This window comes from Electrophorus electricus, chromosome 7 (assembly GCF_013358815.1).
Source record: "Electrophorus electricus isolate fEleEle1 chromosome 7, fEleEle1.pri, whole genome shotgun sequence".
Classification (NCBI taxonomy): domain Eukaryota; kingdom Metazoa; phylum Chordata; class Actinopteri; order Gymnotiformes; family Gymnotidae; genus Electrophorus; species Electrophorus electricus.
The window spans coordinates 11,239,800-11,257,299 of record NC_049541.1 but is presented as its reverse complement, the minus strand read 5'-3'; positions in this window follow the sequence as shown (position 1 = coordinate 11,257,299).

Here is a 17,500-nt window from a genome sequence, read left to right as displayed (position 1 = left end):
CCTCGAATCTAAAGCCTGTTCCTGGTTTATAGACTTATGTGTCATGGAACATAGGTATACAAGCAACAGCCTCTGAGGTCCAGGAACTACAGATACTCCACCACCCTTTATGTAGGAGTGAGGTGTGACCTCCATGTGGCCAAACAGTTGCATTAACCATTCAGTGAACTACCAGTGTTTACAAAATGCCAGTTGGGTTTGTACTGGACTGTTGGTACAGCCAAAGAATAGTCCAGGATCAGTTAGTCCAGATGTTGTCAGGCTAGCCCTAGTGGATGTCCAGGAGCCAAAACCAGGTTTGTGGTGTGCTCCAGCTCTCCTTACACCTGCAGAGCTGTTCATTACATGGCCATGGGGTGTTGGGAGCTGGAACACAGGCTGATTTCCTCCAAGGACTCGACGGAGAGCCTCCACTCTGAGAGAAGCGCTGACTGCTGCCCGCCACACACTCTAATGCTGCAGGCCATTTTCTCACAGCAATGAATTACTTTGCTGTTTTACCTCGCATGTTGCTGAAATCTGAGCATCAGATGTGACTTTTCTCCCGGCGGACAGCATATGGCTTAACCCAGGGCCATTAAAGCACTTACATGCACATCTGGCAACAGTTCTGCAGTTCTGTGTCTCACTATTATGTTGAACAAAAGCCAACACCCTCCCTTGTGAGTAGATATCGTACATATTGCCTAATGTGTGGTGAAGTAAATAGCCCTGACATACTGTAGCAGCTAAGTAAACTGTAGTCTGCCAAAAACACGGCACACAAGTTAAGAGTTTTCATGCTTAGTTGGATCTCAGTTCTTCTGTGGGGTCGCTGACAGGGCCTTTAATGGTGAAGCTTGAACATGTTCTGCTTCATGGACACTTTGTTTTTCACAACTCTGGAACCTGTCTGATTTTGCTTGGAGCACGTGCTTGACGTGCGTTTGCATCATTGCTCCAAATTACGCAAAAGTGTCGATGGACAGAATGTCAGAATTGCGGCACTTTCTTATGGTGATGCCAGTTTACAAATAAATATTTATTGCAGTCGTGTTATCATCATGGCCTTTTTGGAAAATTTGTAGAAGTGTTGAATGTTTCAGTCATAATGGTTAAAAATATTTATCAGTCCTTAGAGGAAAGGGATGATTATGAAAATGTGATTATGCAGAAATATACGCATATTTAAAATGGGTAAAGTAGATCATTTTGATTCAACAAAAAATACCAGAGAGAGAGAGAGAGAGAGAGAGAGAGAGAGAGAGAGAGAGAGAGAGAGAGAGAGAGAGAGAGAGCTTTCAGAGTATTTGCCTGACCACATTCATCATAACTTTAGATTTAAATATTGTAGTCCACTTGATTAGGCCTACTGGTGCAGTTAATCCTCACTTGCTTGGAGTAGAGTGATTGGTTCTGTGGGTGTATGTCACTTAGGCTATTGCTTTGTGTGTGTGTGTGCGTGTGTGTGTGTGTGTGTAAGTGTGTTTGTTTCGAATAATTGCCCCTTTCCTGCAGACACGTGCACGCAAGCATACACACACACAAGCAAACACACAACTCTTCTTTGAGACACATACAAACCCACATTCCTAATTACAGCATAGAATCAGACTCAAAGTGTGATTCAACTGTGACACAAACACACACACACACACACACAGGCTCGCATGCACCTCACTCTTGCCGATTTAATTGGTACTTGTCCAGTGAACTAGTGTCTTCATTAGTGCAGGCCATCACTTGTTTACAGCGCACACACACACACACAGACACACACAAACTCCAGAAAGGTCATGAAACTGTAAAAGATGCACTAGTGTTGTAATCTAGTTATATTGTCTTCATGTAATAGTCATGGTGACATGACAGTGGCTTCTTCACACGTGTGTGTGCTTGCGTGGGTGTGTGTGTACGGAGGGTATATTAAATCGATATTAACCTCACAGGTGAGGAGAGGCTGACACAATGAGAAACGCCCACAGAGATATAACCCCCTTTTAATTAAATTTAAAACGAAGGAGTCAGATGCCACTTCTCTGGATATGTGTGTGGTAGTCTGTGTTAGACGTGTGTGTGTGTGTGCCTCGCTCACAGTGCCAGCGTTGACTAATGAGTTGTCCTGTTGGTACCCTGGTCACATCGAGAGGTACGTGTGACAGGCTTGGGCGTAGAGGAGAGAGGGCTAAATGAGATTCTCTTCTGTGCAGAGCTCCAGAGAGCCAAAGAGGGGGAGGGCATGGACCTCGACACATCCCAGCGGCCTGCGCGGAGGGGCCCGGGGCCCGGGGCCAGGGCCTCCCAGTCTAGCTATCACACAGCCATGAAAGAGGCCATTGTGCATCCCTCTCAGATGAAGATGTATTTTGAGGGAAGGAGAGAGCGAGATAGAAAGAGATACGCAGAGAAAGAGGAAGCGAAAGAGAAGAGAATGAGAGAGCTGAAGGAGTGTGGAGTATGAAGAGAGAAATGACAGGATGCCAATTTTCACCAATATCTGGCAGTTTTCTAAGTACCGTAGAAGATATAGCCTTGATTTCCAAGCAACTGTCTCATCTGGGCAGCAGCAGAAGGTAAGGAAAAGCGTTGGTGTTTAGAACACACACCAGTTCTTTTTCCTTCCAGCGAATCACATAATCACAGAATTGTGATCAAGTGGGTTTTTCCACCTTCCCTGTATTGTGCAGTGTGCTCAAGCACTTTCACTCAGGAAACTCAAACCCATCTCAAAACCTTGTCTGAGCTTCACGGCAGCGCTTTTGATGAACAGGACAGCGGAGCTTCCGAAAAACAGTTTTCACAAAATTTAAAGCCAGACGTTTACAACCAATTTAGAATGTTTGTGTTAGAATTCCATAGTCACAGAAATGGATCTTGAAATGGAGCTTGAATGTGTGACTGTCTCTGTGTGTGTGTGCGTGTGTGTGTGATATCAGAACAAATCTAAAACCTTCTCCTGCAACCACAATCACTCACACACTTTTACCTGGATTGAGGAACAAAACAGCCCAGGCAGGAGGTAGACGATGGAGCAGTACACAAGAGAGAGAGCGCAAGAGAAGGGAGAGACACACCATTGTGTAAACACACCACATTTCTACTGCGTCAAACTCTCCCAAGCCTAAACATAATTAGCCTGATTACATCAAACTTTCCACTAAACTAACTACATGATTGATAAGCCTAATCAAGCAGCACATATGTATTAATCCTTTCTATCAATCACCTATCAATCACTCATAATCATGGCTTCATTCATCTCATGATGTTTAAATATGGTTCTTATTCTGCAGTCTGCGTTTGCCGGCTCCGTGCTACATTAAATAACGTCTTTATTGAAATTAGCCCGGATGGGTAGTTGTTTATTTTGCCGAGCACTTGGTGTCTGTGTGAGTGATAGCAGGTATCAGTAAGCACCATCTCCAGGCTGTGATGAGTGGACATATTGTGCCTCTCCAGTGTGGCTTAACTTAATCTGAACGCTCCTAAATCCATTTCAGCCGACGGGAGGCCTCAGGGGAGCCCGCGGCAGCCCCGGCCGGCCGATGAGATTATCATCTCTAATTGGATGAATATGTCCCCACCGCCTCTCAAATTACCCATAAGTCCATTCTCTCGTCATGGATGCCATCGCACTGCCACCAGAGGTGATGAATATTGAGCTGCATTTGGAGTTCACCAACACCTACACACACACACACACACACACACACACACACATGCTTGAGAAGATCACAGTCACATTTTGCATGGTCCTCTTAACTAATAGCAGCTAAGATGATTTTGAAAACATTTGTTTAGTATATTTTGTCTTCACCTTTAGTTGTAATTGTAGGACTTGGGATTTGAATGCAAATGTGGAGTGCATTAATGAAAATACTATCCACGCCAAAAACCAGTTAAGGTCAGTAAATATCAGAGAGGGCAGAGACACTAGCAAATTCCAAAAACAGTAAACCACCGAGCATAATCTAAAAAACATCCAAAACCCAGTAACACACAAACGGCTCGGCACAAAAAATACAATTCAGGAAGGCTCCATTTGAATGAATGGCAAGATCTTGCAAGAAATAATAGGGTTGGGTTATTTCACTCATTCAAGGTTTAAGCCTTTACACCCATATTTTAACTTCAGAACACCTGCGACCTCATTAGGGCATACAGCAGCTAACATTATAAGTCCCATAGGCTACTGCAAAACTCACGCCGCAAACAAAGCCTCCCATTCAAAACGGACAATTGGGCATTCAGCCGGTGCCTATATATTTAGGCAGAAATTAGCTCCAGATACAGTGCAGTCTATAAGTGGCTGGAGTTTTCACCATTTGGGCCATGTTTTTTTGGGATGCTGGATTTGAAATGATTCAAATATGGTGAAATTAAAATGCAGGCTGTCAGCTGTAAAACGGTGGTATGGGCCTTTATACTGAGTGAATCATATGCAACAGTTAGAGTCCTGTACTCTCCCCGTTTTAGGGGACTGAAATGGGTCAGCCAGTTGTGTGGCTGCCTGGGAGCTCGCGCGGATGACACGGACCTGATTCTCCACGTGGCCCTGCTCTCGCGCTCTCGCGCTCTCTCTCTCTCTCTCTCTCTCTCTCTCTCTCTCTCTCACTCTCTCTCTCTCTCCTGCCACCAAGGAGACGTCGACGCAAGTAAATCGTCGTGACACGGAAAAGAAAATCAGAAAGAAATGAATCACATACAAGTGCCAAAACGCCTGACGTGTCAAAATCGACTGCGCGCGTTGTGACGAAGCGAGAACTCGCTGGAATGATCTTGACTGCAATGAGCAGGGAGGGCTGGCAAACCTGCAGCTTTCTGGGATACGTGGTGACCTTCTAGTGGAGCTCGTCATCGCCGACAGTGTGACTCCCCACAGAAGCTTAATGAAACAAACCTTCCACTGCACGATGGATCTCGCAGACCTTACTGGTTTACTCGCTGCGGGGGTTCGCCCGTCGATACGACGCCGGCGTGTAAATATGGCCAGCCATCTCCATCAGACATAGCTAATTGCCGTCTGAGTCAGCTGCGTAGCTTAAAATACACAGCATTTAGAGGCCCGACGCGTTCTCCGGGCCGTCAGACCCACGTGGGCCGCTGTCGGCTTTAATACAGGCTGCAGCGCCAGGTTTGCGTAGGCTCCACGCGATCTCCAGCTTCACCAAGTAAAACGGATCACACACGCCCACGCTTACAATTACCGTGGCCGCAGATGGGTCTGCATTTGTGCAGGACGCACTTAGCGTGGTGGTAAAGCAGCAGAGAAAAGACAAACAAAGACGGAGGAGAAAGGAAAAAAAAATATAAACTGCGCGACCACACTTCCTCGCTACCGAGGCAGGAGGTCTGGCTCTCGGGTTCCGGTTTTTACTGCCCTCTCGCTTTGCTCTCTTCCTCTGCGTACAAGAGGACGTGTAGCACCCCGCGCGCGCGTTTAAGTGCGTGTTAGCGTGCGCGCGTGTGCGTGGGGGAGAGAAGCTTATGCAACTGCTGGCGGAACCGGGGAGAGCTGGCGTCTCTGGCTGTTTGGCGTCCTCGTCTCGGCCCTGCTCTCGGGCTCCGCTCTGCGCTCCGTCTTCCTCAACCTCTCTCCCACGCGGCTGAACCCAGCGCCGAGTGAATGAGCGCATCTGCCGCCGCGCGCAGCACCCGAGTCTGACTAACCTACTTCATTATTCCCGGCGTGCGACGAGCCTCTCCGACAGCGACAGACTGAGGAACGCAGCCGTCGATCTGCTCGTCGCCTAGGACGGGACTAAACCAGCTTCCCGTGCTTTTATGTTATTCGTTTTCCTCTGGTTATCTCTGGCGGCGAAACGTGCAGTTGAAACCTAGCATAGCAGAGTGGCTTTGCCCTTAACACACCCCCACCCCATCCTTACCTCTTCCCCACTCCCCCTCGCGCTCCGTAAACTGGGAAAGGCTATCGTTCCTGTTGAAAGCAGCTCACAAGAAACGGACATACTGACACTATCTCCCCTTTGCCTGAAGGCCTCTCTTGTCCTCTCTCTATCTTTCTGTTAACAATGGAGCCAGCCCTCTCTGAAAGCACTCTGTCACCTCCAAGGAATAATCTTTTCCCCCTGACTTCATTACAATGGCACCCTAAATATGGACTCCCTCTGCCAACCCTTCTTGTCAGCCGTGGTCTTAAAGAGAAGATGCCTGTGTGTATCATGTGCGTTCCGGTGACAAGGGTAATTAATAGCCTCAGGAGACTCAGGTTTGACTGATTTAAATGCCGAGAAGGATAATCAGTAAACATGCGCACCTCTATCAGTTAACACACACACACACACACGCACACACACGGAACTTTCTCCCCTCCTTTGTTCTTTGGCCCTATTCACGGATTTTAAACATTATGAACATGGAGTCCTAAAACATGAGTGTAAGCTTGTGCTCATCTGTTAGAAGCAGCTAGTTGCAATTGATATCCTGCAAAACCACAGCCATTCACACACACACACACACACACACACACACACACACACACACACACGGCAGGTCCTTCCTGCTCTGCTGCACTGAGGTCTGTTCGCTGTCCATCAAAATTACACACTGTCTGTTTTGATCATAACGAAGGCCGAAGGATCGCAGGCCACGTACACGTTAACTCGGCAGGCGACACTAAAGCAAAACTAAACACGGCCCCACAATGCTGGAGTCTCCGATTACCGTGAAACTCAAAATGGCTGTAGAAAGTTCCCCCCCTGCACATCTCACTGGTTCAACAGCTCCCCTAGCACCAGAGAGGGGTGCGCCGAGCCCATCCGGGGTGGTAAAACGGGTGTAATCGTGCACAGGGGTATTTACGGCAGGTGTCTACGGACCGGATATGTCACCTAATGTGGCATTCGACCTCAGCTTCAACTGTTCAGACACCAAGGCCTTACTCCGACACCAAGGTCTTACTCGTTCGTGTGGAATTAAAGCGGAGGTCGCATTCAGGAAATAGTCGTCAAGGATCCGGGTGAAAGTGCAGCTTGCCCTAAAAGACCTTTATCTCATGCCTGGTCTCTGTCAAGTGAACACAATAATGCATTTTATATTGTTATGTTTTATTAGCGTACTGCTTGAGTTTCAGCGACGTTTACATTCATCCAGGTTATTCACACACATAAGCTAGAGCAGCATGTTTATTTTTTTACTTGCAAGTCACGGTGTGTCGTGTGTGAATGCTCAGTGCTGATTCCCTTCTCATTTGTTGGCCAGATGTCTCATCATCCCTTCTTTTCCTGCTACTGGGCCCAGTCAGGTGTTCACGTTGCAATAAACGTCACGTTCAAACGTCACGTGCAACAGTGATTTGGGTTAAAGGTCAGGATCCAGTTTGACTGAAGTCACAAGCAAAACACTTTCGAAGTAGGTGAGATGAACCTGATTAGATTAATATTTTTTAATCTTTATTGTTTCTGCGGAAAAGCGGAGGAGAGGGGAAGCAGATGTGATGGATAAGAAGTAGACAGAGGAAGAGCGACGGGTGAAGGGAAGAAGTGCGAGTGAGTGAGCACAGAGAGAGAGAGAGAGACGCGGGCAGGATAAGGACCAAGCGAGATTTCCTATTCCGTCAGACCGCGAGTTGCTCATTCATTATTTTGTGGAAGCAATTACCACAGCCACCTGCTTTATCTACTGTATTCATTGTTTCCAGAGCTGTCTGAGCCTCAACCCCCCCTACGTCTCCTATCTCTGTTTCAGTCTTCTTTCTTTCTTATTCTTTCTTTCTCTATTGTTTTATTCTCATTATTTCTCTCTCCTCATTTCTCTGTCACCCTCCCCCTCTCTCTGTCTCTCAGTAATGGTGGTTCTGAATGTGTAGCTTAGCTTGTGCTGATTAAAAGAACACCATTTCACTGTGTTAATAATGAATGGCTCTCTCTCTCTCTCTCTCTCTCTCTCTCTCTCTCTCTCTCACACACACACACACACACGGTGTGTATCACGCAATCCATTTATGTTCTTTCCTTAAGGAGGTCAGGGACGCGTGCATATGTGTGCATGTCTTTGCGAGTGTAACGCTGGGTAATTTATATGGTACATTCGGCCTGCTCCCCGTCCTAAAACTAAGTGCTGTCCTGTAGCTTGAAATATATAAAAAAGCATCTACTTACAGCGTACAAGACACAGAAGCACAAGCACTAATCATCATTACATGAACCTAACTGCAGCCAAGCAACTAGCCACTAGCCAAATATATCCAGACTCCTAATCCCCTCTGAACAGAAAAGTAGCTTTTCTTTTTAAAGTTCGTACTAATGTGTGCATTTCTCAGGAGAAACATAATACTGAAAAATGTTTTCTTTTACATTTTAAATACTTGAACATTTACTACTTCATAATTATATATGACACAAGTTTTATTTTGTTGTGCCATAGAGGCCATAGTGTTATAGTAATATGATAACGTTCAGAGAGAGCAGTGAAGTGTTATCATTCCACTCTGCTCTGTCTTTTTAAAACAAATTATTAATGTTTCCTCCCCATACATTTTGCTTAAGATTAAATGAAAATTTCCACTGAATGTAAAGAGGAAAAAAACATTTTGGTCACACTGGCAGTGTGTAATTATTGTAATTATTGTATTGGACTATCATTGTTCCTTGAATGGCTGACAACTTGGTTCTGTGATCCATTTGGTCCAGCAAGACCTTTCATAAACGTTGGCTGTGCTCCATTTCTGTTAGAAAAAAATATATAATAAGAAGATATAAAGAATAATAGGCACCCTATCATGTAGTGAGAAAAGACTAAAGTTTCTTCTGATTTCTTGTTAGTCTTGACAAGGCCAAAATCCAGAGAATTTAGGGAAATACCCCTGGATGCTTCCTGAAAATAACACAGAAGTGAACATGGGGCTAAACTCAGAATTCACTGGCACTGAGAATTCAGGTAATAAATTAAGATGTGAACGAGCTTGTTCATGAACAAAACATAACTCTGTATTTTTCCCCACAGATGGGAAAGAGTCACTGAACTGTTGCTGAGTGTGAAAGTGAGAAGCAGGTTACCAAATTAATTGATGAATACACAAAACCTGAGACAGCTGCTTCAGATACTCAGAGGACACAGGAAAGACTTTCGGTCATTATATGTCACTGAACAACGACTTGCCAGATGTAAGTGAGAATGTAATTACCTCGTAGCTCATTTAAAACAGCACTGTTTATGGGTACAGTTTTGGGCTGGATAGCAACATAGCAAGCAGCTAAGAGTCCTGCCACACACAGCGCCAAAATGCCAGTGAATCAGACCAAGGTACACATTTCACCAGACAGGTAGCACAACAGGATTGTCAAATGTTTAGTAAGGAAAGTAAAAACTGTACTGACACTACAGGCCCCCGAGCGTAACACAGTTGGAGCATGTCAATCGTTGTCAAGAAACCCGTGCAATTAACAAAACATGACGATCGAGGGGTGAAACATACCAGGCAGAACAAGCGCTGTGGGGCACCAGGGCTGTGGGGCAACAGGGCTGTTGAGCACCATGGCTGCATGGGGCACCAGGGCTGTGGGGCAACAGGGCTGTTGAGCACCATGGCTGTGTGGGGCACCAGGGCTGTGGGGCAATAGGGCTGTGGAGCACCAGGGCTGTGGGACACCAGGGCTCTAAATGGAGCACCAGGGCTGTTGATGGAGTACCAGAACTGTGCAGCACCAGGGCTGTGGGGCACCAGGGCTGTCAGGCACCAGGGCTGTGTGGGGCACCAGGGCTATGGGGCACCAGGGCTGTGGATGGAGCAGCAGGGCTGTGGAGCACCAGGGCTGTGGATGGAGCATCAGGATTGTGGAGCACCAGGGCTGTGGGGCACCAGGGCTGTGTGGGGCACCAGGGCTGTGGAGCACCAGGGCTGTGGGGCACCAGGGCTGTGGGGCACCAGGGCTGTGGAGCACCAGGGCTGTGGATGGAGCACCAGGGCTGTGTGGGGCACCAGGGCTGTGGGGCACCAGGGCTGTGGATGGAGCACCAGGGCTGTGGGGCACCAGGGCTGTGGAGCTCAGCCCATTCGAAATCATCACTAGGAGTCCAAGAGTCCCAGAGGGTGTCTGACTGGAAAGTTAAAGTTATTCCTCGGCTGCTCTCAGGATTCAGCCCTCAACAGCTCAGGAATCTTTGAATCTGGTTGTCAAATCCCAGGTCACACGTAGTAAAAGTGTCCGTGCAGTCATTCCGGCACAATGGGTCATGGTGGAAAAAAGCATCGTAAACAAACTGCGGAGGCCTTGGAAGTCGGAGGGTCCATATCAGGTTGAGGGAGTCCGAACATGCACACGTCATCTCATGTTACATCTCGTAACACTGTAGCTAAGGGGAATGATCAGATGGTTAAAGGTGGTGAAACACTGGGAGTCATAGATGGCTCTGAGTGTGCAGACAGGTACCTGGTACAGGTATAGGAGCAATTGATAACTACACCACTGTCCACATGATCATTGCATCCTCGCTTTTTAAATCAAGGATGTCTGGTATCGAGTGTGTACTCATAACAACGTGTGGGAGTGGTGTACCTGAATGCCATACCTACTGGAATAAACGTATGACATTGACTATATTTGTGGTATTGCATGGCATTGTGAATGCTGGTATATAAATATGAATAAAGAACAATCCAGTGAGTAACTGTAGTAAAGACGTACACAAAGTATATATATATATATATATATATATATATATATATATATATATATATATATATATATAGAGAGAGAGAGAGAGAGAGAGAGAGAGAGAGAGAGAGAGAGAGAGAGAGAAAGAGAGAGAGAGAGAGAAAGCGAGAGCACTTTGCATACACAGCTGATGAAGGACCCCTGTCCGAAACAGTGGAAGCTGTGAGAACAGTCTCTGTTCCCTCACGGCTCCTTGCGAGGGTCAGGTGGTCTTTCTCCCTGAGTCAGCCAGCTGCAGCCTCCCTCTGTCATTCGTCTTCCTCATCCTCTCCTTCCTAACGTCTCTTTGACCTCCCTGGTCCAGCCGCCAGTCTGTGGTGGACCGACACGCTACTGACTGCGACCCTCTGTAAACACCAAGAATGTAAAGGTCTGGTCTCCTGACTCACCTCGCCAAACTTCTAACAAGGAAAAGCAAGCTAAGATTTTAATTAGCGCCCTGGGAGATGATGGAGCAAGGAGTAGACCCCAGTCCACTGTTTTTTTGGGGGGAAGGTCTTGTCATGTTTCCAATTAGCTCTTTATAGAAAGCGCTTCTGACAATGGTCTGATTTTCATCCATTGACTTGCAGACTACACAGAGTCAGATTGGATGTCTGTTGATTTCCCTGCAGTTGTTCAGCGGATGAGGTGAGTTCAGAGCAAAAACACCGGGGTGCCATTTACGTTTTGAAAAAGTGGAGTTGAAAACATGTATATTGACTCATTAGGGGTTCCAGACGTCCTTCTGTTCTCTCGAGACAGGAGTTGTTTCCGAGAACAAACCTGATTAGCTGAGTAAGTTCAGTTATCTAGTTTATTGAAAACAATTCAATTTATCTTAGCTGTCTTGAGTTATTTTATTTGCACATTCTGTAGTTATTAGCACACATTCCACAACTTAATACATATGACTCCAATAAAGCAAAGAGCAGGCCAGCGAGTGAGACTTCCTAGGCAGATGTCCACGTCACATCGATCCAGCAGTGTCCGGCTGAGAGGAAAGCAATAGCTTGACTGCTATAACTGTAGACGGCTTGTGTGGCCGACTTCAAAATGTTGAATCAAATCAACAGCGGAGAAGAGCTGCTGCCTCCAAGTTTAAGGATTCACACCGGAATGCCGTTGTCTTTCAAAGGAGGTAGAGAAGGTGTTGGGGGTGGGGTGGGGTGTGGTGTGGTGGGGGCTATGTCAGGCGCTTCAAAGAGAAACAGCCAGCAGAGGAAGAGAGGTGGAGGGTACCAGGGACAGGCAGACTGTACTAATCACACGGGCTGAACAGCTTCCAAAGAAGTCCGAAGGTCAGGGACTAAAAACACCTGCTGCAGTGGTGTGTGTGTGTGTGTGCATGTGTGTAGGTTGGCGGGGGGACAGGTGTGTGCATCTCTGGGTTTGAGTGTGTTTGTATACAGGTTAGGGGAGACAGGTGGGTGTGTCCTTGGTTTTGACTGTGTGTTCGTGTGTGTGTGTGTGTGTGTGTGTGTGTGTGTGTGTGTGTGTGTGTGTGTGTGTGTGTGTGTTTGTGTGTGTGTGTGTTTGTGTGAGGAGTGGGATGGGTGAGTGTATCCATGGTTTTGAGGTTTTGAGTGTGTGTGTGTGTGTGTGTGTGTGTGTGTGTGTGTGTGTGTGTGTGTGTGTGTGTGTTAGCCTTGAGATGACTGTTCAGACTAGCTGAAGTGCAGTTGAGCTTCATCTGGGTTCAGATTAAAGTGTATTATGGTCATTTGACAAAATGCTCCAAATTGTAGGTCTGAAAGTGAGGAACCTAAAGATGCACAATTAAAACAAGGAGAGCTAGAAAAGGCTCCTCTTCTCTCTCTCTCTCTCTCTCTCTCTCTCTCTCTCTCGCTCTCTGTACATGTTTACATATTCTTTATAGACTGATATCACCTACAGCCTTGTTTATTTTGTGGACAGCAGCATAACTCTGTGTGTGAGAGCTTTATCTTTGTTTCTCATTTCATAGAGAGATTCAGTCAGATTTCCAGTCACTGTCTCAGTCCTGGTTTGTTGTCTTGATGCAGCTTTCCTGCAAGCCATCATTAGACTCGGAACTCGAAATCATGCGGTTGTCAGGGGAGCTGGGGGTTCGGCTGCTGTGGAGACGTAACCGCGGTAACCCCATCATTGCTTCCCGACTCTGTTTCCATGGCGCTGTTTCTCGCCATGACTTCTTGGGAGGTTGGTGGTGGTGGTGGTGGGGTGATGGTGGTGGGGGTGGTGGTGGTGATGGTGATGGAAGGGGTTGTGGGTGTGGTGGTGTGGTGATGGGGGTGGGGTGGGTTAATGGGGTGGTGGTGGGGTAGTGGTAGTGGTGGTGGTGGGGTGGGGGTGGCGGGTGTGGTGCTGGGGGTGTGGTGGTGGGGTGGTGGGGTGGTTTTGTGGTAGTGGGGGTAGTGGGCGTGGTGGTGTGGTGATGGGGTGGGGGTGGGTTAATGGGGTGGTGGTGGTAGTGGTGGGGGTGGCGGGTGTGGTGCTGAGGGTGTGGTGGTGGGGCGGTGGTGTGGTTTTGTGGTGGTGGGGGTAGTGGTAGTGGTGGGTGTGGTGGTGGGGGGTGTGCTGGTGGGGTGGTGGGGTGGTTTTGTGGTGGTGGGGGTAGTGGTAATGGTGGGTGTGGTGGTGGGGTGGTGGTAGTGGTGGGTGTGGTGGTGGGGTGGTGGTGTGGTTTTGTGGTGGTGGGGGTAGTGGTAGTGGTGGTGGTAGTGGTGGGGGTGGTGCTGGGGTGGTGGTAGTGGTGGGTGTGGTGGTGGGGTGGTGGTGTGGTTTTGTGGTGGTGGGGGTAGTGGTAGTGGTGGTGGTAGTGGTGGGGGGTGTGCTGGGGGTGTGGTGGGGTGGTTTTGTGGTGGTGGGGTGGTGGTAATGGTGGGTGTGGTGGTGGGGTGGTGGTGTGGTTTTGTGGTGGTGGGGGTAGTGGTAGTGGTGGTGGTAGTGGTGGGGGGTGTGCTGGGGGTGTGGTGGGGTGGTTTTGTGGTGGTGGGGGTAGTGGTAGTGGTGGGTGTGGTGGTGGGGTGGTGGTGTGGTTTTGTGGTGGTGGGGGTAGTGGTAGTGGTGGGTGTGGTGGTGCTGGGGGTGTGGTGGTGAGGTGGTGGGGTGGTTTTGTGGTGGTGGGGGTAGTGGTAGTGGTGGTGGTAGTGGTGGGGGTGTGCTGGGGGTGTGGTGGTGTGGTTTTGTGGTGGTGGGGGTAGTGGTAGTGGTGGGTGTGGTGGTGGGGGGTGTGCTGGTGGGGTGGTGGGGTGGTTTTGTGGTGGTGGGGGTAGTGGTAATGGTGGGTGTGGTGGTGGGGTGGTGGTGTGGTTTTGTGGTGGTGGGGGTAGTGGTAGTGGTGGGTGTGGTGGTGGGGGTGTGCTGGTGGGGTGTCTAGTCTGCTGGATCCAAGTTCAGTCTGCCAAATGCACTCCACTGAACCCCCAGCATACGCTGACCCCACACGTGCACGTACGCCACATTCTGACGCCGCCATTTGGCTTTGGAATGTTCAGGAAGCGGCCGGATGAACCATCGTGAATGGGGGGTAACGCAGTAGAGGCGTCTCAGTGACACACACAAAGCTCATTGTTAGAGTGCGCCAGCATGTCATGCAGGAAAGCTGCTCGCCGTCTTCCAGTGTGAACGGGGTTGGTGTTTTTCGGCCTAATGATGTCCTGGTCTCTGACCTGCGTTGCCACCTGGACGCCTTGGGTCAAACAAACACAACTCCACTGGATTTCTTCATGGCAAAAAGTAAAGCCCATAGTAAAACTATAGTCTGCTCTTGTCTGTTTGTGTGGAATGGCTTTGTGCTTTGTGTGTGTGTACGTGTGAGTGTGTGTGTGTGTGTGTGTGTGTGTGTGTGTGTGTGTGTGTGTGTGTGTGTGTGTGTGTGTGTGTGCGTGTGTGTGAGAGACTGTGTGTGACTCTGTGTTATGTTTCCCTAATTTAAAAGTTCTATGATTATAATCAGACAGTAAGCAGGTGTCAACAGCCTATTCAGGGATCCATTACAGGTATGTACCTGTGTGTGTGTGTGTGTGTGTGTGTGTGTGTGTGTGTGTGTGTGTACACATGTGTCTGTATTGGTGTTTGAGATGGCCATTTGAGTCTAAGCTTTGGATCTTGGATCTGTAGGTTTATGTAACATATCCATTTATAGATATCATCGTCAAAATCCACCGAGTTACATAAGGCTAGCTTTCTCTCTCTCTCTCTCTCTCTCTCTCTCTCTCTCTCTCTCTCTCTCTCTCTCTCTCTCTCTTTGCTGATAAACTCGCCGGTTTGGCGGGACAGTGTTTGCCAAATCCTTTATCGGTGCAGAGGAGAGGAGGCATTCCGGCAGAGGCAGTTGCCATGGCAACACTGCTACTTGCGGCAGTGGTGGAAAGAGCACGACGTTTGGTGGAGAGAGAGAACGAGTTAGTGAAAGAGTTTAAGTCAGGTTTGGTCCTAAAAAAACACCACATACACAAATAGAAGCCTCAAAAGTAACTCAGAAATAAAGTGACATAAAACGTAATAATAGATTTAACGCTATAAATATCATACCGTGTTTATGCGGTCGGTTAAGAGATTTCTCGGGCACGTTTGGCGCCCTCTAGGCATGCAGTTCCGTTAGGTAAGGAGTACAGTTGGTTCCTGAGTCTATAAATAGCTCGGCCTGCATTCAGACCGAGTGGAACGGATCAAACTGCGCGGGACAGCAGTGATTTACCGAGCACGCCGTTACAGAGCGTGTCAGACAACTTACCGCTGTATGGAATCCTGAGAAGATGTACAAATTACAAAATGTGCTTATTACGAATTCAGAAGGTACAAGAAAATGCAGTAAAATCATAATTTTGTGTAGAGCATAATAACGGCTCTTCCAAAATGAAATAAATAAAAAGAAAGATGTATAAGCTATTAACTTACCAGATTGAATGCTATTTAAGCATGATGGTTACAAAATGCTCGGGACATTTCTGACCAGTCCTTTCAGTGGGATAAACTTGGCATGCTGCAGGTACACGCACTGGACTGTCCAAGGTGTGACATGTACTCACCAGGTGCTCCGTTGCCAAGGGAGCCCCCTTCCCCCACCATGTCTGTACTCCTACCCACCCATTTTGTCACCAAGCAGGTGAAGGAGATTGATAATGGGTCCGCTGAGCACGCATGGCCGGCATGGCCTCACATGCTTCCTGAGTGTGCCAGCAATGGCACAGCGTGTGGCACTGCTGGGATTCAAACCCAGGTCCAGACTTTTGGGGTCGACCTTGACTTTGCTCTCTAGAAGTAATTCTGTTATCTTGGCTGTTGGGTGTTTTTGTCAGGAAATATGCCTGTAGATTAGAGTGTTCTTTCACCTACACACTTCTACTTATATTCATGTTTATATATACATATATAAAGATGCTTGGATCCTAGCAAACTATAACTTAAGGCGTTGTTTTTCCCAGCAACTCTGCTTCCCAAATGTGCAGAAAACATTCTCTTCTTTGATTGTTGATGGTCTTTGTCCTGCTCCTGAATATTACAGAAAGTTAAACTCTTCAGGGCTGGAGCCCTCCAGGAGCAGTGGAGCAGTTAAACTCTTCAGGGCTGGAAGTCCAGGAGCAGTGGGGCAGTTAAACTCTTCAGGGCTGGAGGCCTCCAGGAGCAGTGGGGCAGTTAAACTCTTCAGGGCTGGAGATCTCCAGGAGCAGTGGGGCAGTTAAGAGAAGTCCAGGAAGCCATCTGGCTGCAAGCTGGTGACACACAGGACAGGCACTCCAGGAAATGCTCAGTGGGCGTGGCATGGCTCTCCTGGAGGGTGAGGTGTGAGCAGGTGCTGGTTTGTGACTCATACTAGTCCCCTCCCTCCCGGGCCCCTCAAACACGGCTGGTGACACCTGGTCATGACTTACGGCTCTCCTCTGTATGCATATTGTTCAGCCTCACTGTAACGAGCAAACACACACACACACCGCACTGTATAGGAAGAGCAACACACCGTAAGTGGCCCATTTCTCTGACGGCCCATAATTCCCCTCTTCGTCATGATACTGCAGCAACACATCAGGTGTCTGATTATAGTTATCCTAGTACCGGAAAATCAACGTGCACCGGTGGGAAGGAGGGCGTGGTGGTCCAAGGAATGAAGCAACCACCACCCACAAATACAGAAGTGTAACCTCGGTCTAACAGCACTTTTAGAGGCTAAATTCACAGATGTCAAATCAATTCATCTGAAAATGCGGCTCAGATTCAAACTTACTGACCAAAAATGGCAAGAAAGAAGAAGAATCTTGTCACCTTTCTAAATGATCTGTCTTCCTTTCTCTTCCCTCTCTCCCCCTCTCTCACTTTCTCTCTCTCTCTCTCTACCTCTCTCCCTCTCACTCTCTCTCTCTCTCTCCCTGCTCTCCCTAACTCTCTCCCCCCTCTCACTATCTCACTCCCTGTCTCTCTCTCTCTCTCGCTCTCTCTCTCCCTCTCACTCTCTCTCTCTCTCCCTGCTCTCTCCCTAACTCTCTCCCCCCTCTCACTATCTCACTCCCTGTCTCTCTCTCTCTCTCTCTCTCCCTGCTCTCTCCCTAACTCTCTCCCCCCTCTCACTATCTCACTCCCTGTCTCTCTCTCTCTCTCGCTCTCTCTCTCCCTCTCACTCTCTCTCTCTCTCCCTGCTCTCTCCCTAACTCTCTCCCCCCTCTCACTATCTCACTCCCTGTCTCTCTCTCTCTCTCTCCCTGCTCTCTCCCTAACTCTCTCCCCCCTCTCACTATCTCACTCCCTGTCTCTCTCTCTCCCTCACTCTCTCTCTCTCTCCCTGCTCTCTCCCTAACTCTCTCCCCCTCTCACTATCTCACTCCCTGTCTCTCTCTCTCTCTCTCCCTGCCTCCCTGCTCTCTCCCTAACTCTCTCCCCCCTCTCAC